Genomic DNA, 4,163 nt, shown 5'->3' on the forward strand with positions numbered 1-4,163 from the left:
AAGCAGGGAGGAAAGACAACACAAGGTGTTTAGGATGTAATTGTGCTTTCAGCATTTGAAAACGGAGGTGCCTTTTGGCTTTTCGCTTTCACTGTGTTCAGAAAACTGATGGTTGTGAATCCAGGGGTGGGCGAAGTCCTCTGTGTACAAACAGTGGCTCCGTGGAGAGTCACCAACAGGGAGCTGGTGTTGCGACACCTCCGTGAGTCTCCATCTGCGTCCTCATCTTACACAGTCCCGCCCTCCCTGAGGAGGTGACGGGCAGCGTTTCTCAGTGCCGTCATCCACGTAACCGTGGACCCCACCATGAGAGGACACAGCTCAGTTTACTTCTTCGATCATGTGCCTGGCGACCCCTCAAGCTTGGGCCACCATGAAGCTGGTGGGAAGTCAGGGGTAGGAAGAAACAGGTTGGTTTTCTGTTTTTATCTTGGGATTCTCGCCTTCTTCATTTTCTCTTCTCTCTGCAAGTAACTTATTGCTCAAAACCAGTGGGGGGGGGGAGGGATGGATTGACTGGCTCTTGCCTGATCCCCGCTCATCGAACAGAATACAAATTTTGATGTCACGATGCTCCCACCCCAGGGGGCAGTGAGTCAGAAGTGCCTGTGCTGAGAAAGGGAGGTGAGCCTGGGGGCTGAACATTGCTCTGTAAAGGAATCATAACAGCACAGCCTTTAAAATTATTGTGAAGATGAGTGCGAATATCTTTGCAATGTGAACTCAATACCCAGCACGCAGAAGAACTGAGGAAAGACCACACGTGGTTATTTGTTTCAGTTGCCGTTAGTCTCCGTGCTCACACTCCCCATTCATGAGCATGTTCAGTGTTTGGTCTGAAGGGCTTGGGTTCCCCCTAATCTCAAACACGGGGTGCAAAGCCAGATTCTCAGCCTTTCTATTTCTGTCCTTTGCGTGTGTCACCTGAGCAGGTCTTATGCCTACTTGCTGTGTGAAGTACGTGAAATCTTTGCCCCTAATGAAACTGGTTTAGTCTGCCTCTCTTCATAAATTTCAGAGGCTTAAGTGGCATGGTTGAAAAGATGCTTCTGGAAGCTCAGCATCCACGGCTGAAGCCTGGGGTCCATGAGCGCCTCCTAACCCGGCCACAGTGGGGCTCTTCTTCAAAGCTCTGACAGCAGTTCACCTTGACCCTGCGTTCTGAGCCAGCAATGAGGTTTTGGGGGCGTGGTGCCTGAGAACAGAACTGAAGACACAGCCACGATAGCCAGAAACAAATGATGTAACATGATTTATGGAGATGGGATAGAATTCTTGGCTTTTGTCTGATGCCATGGGAGTGGCATGATTCAGATTCCTGAGCTGGGGCCTGGGTGACACTGAGCACGAAAGAGAACCAAGAACGATCGTCTTCACTCAGTGGAAGGCAGAATTTCCTCTCATGTTTATTGTAGTTTTTTTGTACTTAATATACAAGAATGTGACAAAGTACTACAGTATCATCACCTAATAATATCCATTTTACCCCATAAAATTATTATATCCAGTCTTAAAATGTTAAGTATGTCACTATTAGAAGAGAGTAACATAAAACTCAGTTGATAATATTAAACCCCATAACTGTGACACAAGGTTATCAATCACACTCCCTGACAATATTAAACTTTGCTCATTTTTCTTTAATTTTGCATTTTTAGTGTAGTAAATTGAGATTAAAGCAGCGGGCTGTGTTTACCGTCTCCTGGCAGTGAGTGGCAGAGGAGTTACGAGGAGAGTGATGACAAAACAAATCACACGAGTCCCTAATATTTAATAACGTTTCAAGTGGATTACTGAGATTTAAGATCTTGGGTGGTAGTCAGCCTGGGATCAGTGTAGATGGCCCCGTAATTACAGAGCCTGTGCCCGAGACTACTTTGCAATCAATGGAGACCATTAGAAAAAGGCTTGAATTAAATTGCGTAGCTTGGAGGAGGCTGAGATATATTCCTCTTGGAAGGTTTCAGTTTTTCTCCGTGGGTTTTCATGAACTCTCTGAATATTTTATTTTAAAGGCAGAGTAACCTGTCAAACTGGAAGTTATTTTTTAAAAAGCATCTTAATATAGCTTAACACAAATGACTGCTTCTCTCTACCTCCCCCTGGAACACTGAAATAGCAAAAATATTTTCCTGTGAGTGTTTAAAAATGTCGTGGTGTGCTTACTCATTATATTTGTAAGAAAACGGAGCTGTACAAAGTTGCCTTTTTAATTTTACTAAGAAACAGGAGAGAATGTCTTTTAAAAATTGCTGAGATTGGTTGTGAATTGAGGACTATTAGATAATAAAGTTGTAAAAACTGTGCAGTTTAAGCCAGCCAGGCTTTCTCCTTGCTGTAATGTACACATCAGTTTCTTTATGATGAGTTAGTTATACGGCATAAGCTAGTTCACCACGTCAGACTTTTCGCCCCCGTTTGTAAGCCCAGCTGTGTCAGCCTCTGCGTCATTCATACCATGTACCATTTAGCCTCTCAGGGAAGAAGTCCCTCTATGAAGGACTGGGTACACTTACTGTAGGTGCTGTATTATTTGACCCAATTTGGTCACTTGGCACAGGGAGTGTGAGGTCTCCATACAGAAAAAGAGGGTCTGTGTTTCTGTCGTGCGGGGCAGCCTGCGGGATCTCTGGTCCCGCTCCCCACATAAGAACGCAGGATATGGTGAGGCCAAAAAGGAACACCCACGGAGCCATAGATAGGGGAGTCATACTAGTATATTCTCACTGGCAGCACTATAGTCTCACTGGAGGCTGGATCCACACTGTCTGCAACCCGCCATCCTAACTGCAATCCGCGCTTGCCAGCTCAGCCACCATCTTCTTGCTAGCCCCCCATTTGCTGCTAGGGTAGCCACGGCAGTTATATTAGTGGCCAATGGCTCACTGGTTACAGCTGACGGCCAACTAGCCACAGCTGATGGCCATCCAATCACAGTTGATGGCCATTTACTACCTGAGCCAGCACCTTTCCACGTGAGGTCGAGAGCCTGGAAACTGCACTCCTGGCTCTGTCCCCACAGTTTCATAATTTTTATGTTGAGCATTCTCCTCTGCTCACATCTTGAACGCATCCATGTAACCTGAATGGCACGTTCTTAAGTGTGTCTCTGAATTTTTTATTAGAAGCTTACAGTTCTCTGAGAATTTTTATGGCCAAGAAATGGAGAAGCAGACAAGAGTGCTGGGAGAGGGCCCCGTGGTTTTTCCTTCATTATTAACAAGAGTCTTTTGCTGCTGTCCCAAATGGAAGCCTGACTCAGTCAGTAGCAAATTTAGGATTGGGGGCACATGGCCACGCGCAGCTCATCCTAACCACTAATCTGAATGACCTGTGGCCAAGACAAAATAGAGGTAAGGAAGATGTCACAGGGAGGTGACACTGGGCCTTTGCAGCGCTGTGAAGGTGGGGGTAGGTAAGGGGTGGAGAGCGTGATGCTGGCAAGGTATGTGAATTCAGGTGCAGTGCAGCTGCGCTGGTAACACTGGGACCACCTTATGAGAAGACCTCCCCGAGCATAACCTCATTTAACCCTCACGCAATTTCACGGGCTCGGCACGCCGATGCCTGTTCCATCGGTGAGGAAGTCTCGTGTAGTGGTGTGGGCCGTCTGCCTGAGCTATGAGGCAGGGGTGTGGCTGGGATCCCACCCCAGGTCAGCCTGAGCTTGAAGAGGAAGTTAAAATGGGGTCTAGTGCTCGCATCGGCAGCACATATACTTAAATTGGAGCGATACAGAGAAGATTAGCGTGGCCTCTGTGCAAGGATGACACGCAAATTCGTGAAGCGTTCCATATTTTTTAGAAAATAGTCAGTAACCACAAGATGGCCACGGGGTTTTGAAAATTAATTTGGGGAACGTACAGAGGGATAGTGGATGGGGGGAGGGGGGTTCACACAGTGTGAGGGATATAAATGATAAATGTCTAAGTTTTGCTTTGTCTTGTGCACCTGAAACTAATAAAAAAATAAATAAATAAAGCAAAACAAAACAAAACAAAAAAACACTACATTTCAAAATTTGTATTATGCAGCTATAATATTTAGGAGAAAATTTATATCTTAATACATTTACTTATAAACAATAAATGTTACTTTCAATAGAAAAAACAAAACCAAACAAACAAACAAACAAACAAACAAAACGGGGTCTAATTAACTGA

General features: G+C 45.3%; 1 non-coding gene across 1 annotated transcript; it reads left to right on the top strand.

Annotated features, from left to right (window-relative positions):
• The first annotated feature begins 3,694 nt into the window (after window positions 1-3,694).
• Window positions 3,695-3,801, top strand: LOC141567044 (U6 spliceosomal RNA). The gene has a single exon (XR_012489441.1). It is a non-coding gene; the product is annotated as a U6 spliceosomal RNA (small nuclear RNA).
• The last annotated feature ends 362 nt before the right edge of the window (window positions 3,802-4,163 follow it).

This window comes from Rhinolophus sinicus, linkage group LG09 (genome assembly GCF_036562045.2).
Source record: "Rhinolophus sinicus isolate RSC01 linkage group LG09, ASM3656204v1, whole genome shotgun sequence".
NCBI classification, from domain to species: domain Eukaryota; kingdom Metazoa; phylum Chordata; class Mammalia; order Chiroptera; family Rhinolophidae; genus Rhinolophus; species Rhinolophus sinicus.